Genomic DNA, 212 nt, shown 5'->3' on the forward strand with positions numbered 1-212 from the left:
GGCGGCCCAGTGTTTCGTTGGTTTGAATCCTGGGCGCGGACATGGCACCGCTCATCAGGCCATGCTGAGGCAGCGTCCCACATGCCACAACTAGAAGGACCCACAATGAAGAATATACAACTATGTACCAGGCAGCTTTGGGGAGAAAAAGGAAAAAAATAAAATCTTTAAAAAAAAAAAAATGGGCAAAGGATCTGAGTAGACAATTCTCA

The sequence above is a fragment of the Equus quagga genome, chromosome 20 (assembly GCF_021613505.1).
Source record: "Equus quagga isolate Etosha38 chromosome 20, UCLA_HA_Equagga_1.0, whole genome shotgun sequence".
Lineage (NCBI taxonomy): Eukaryota > Metazoa > Chordata > Mammalia > Perissodactyla > Equidae > Equus > Equus quagga.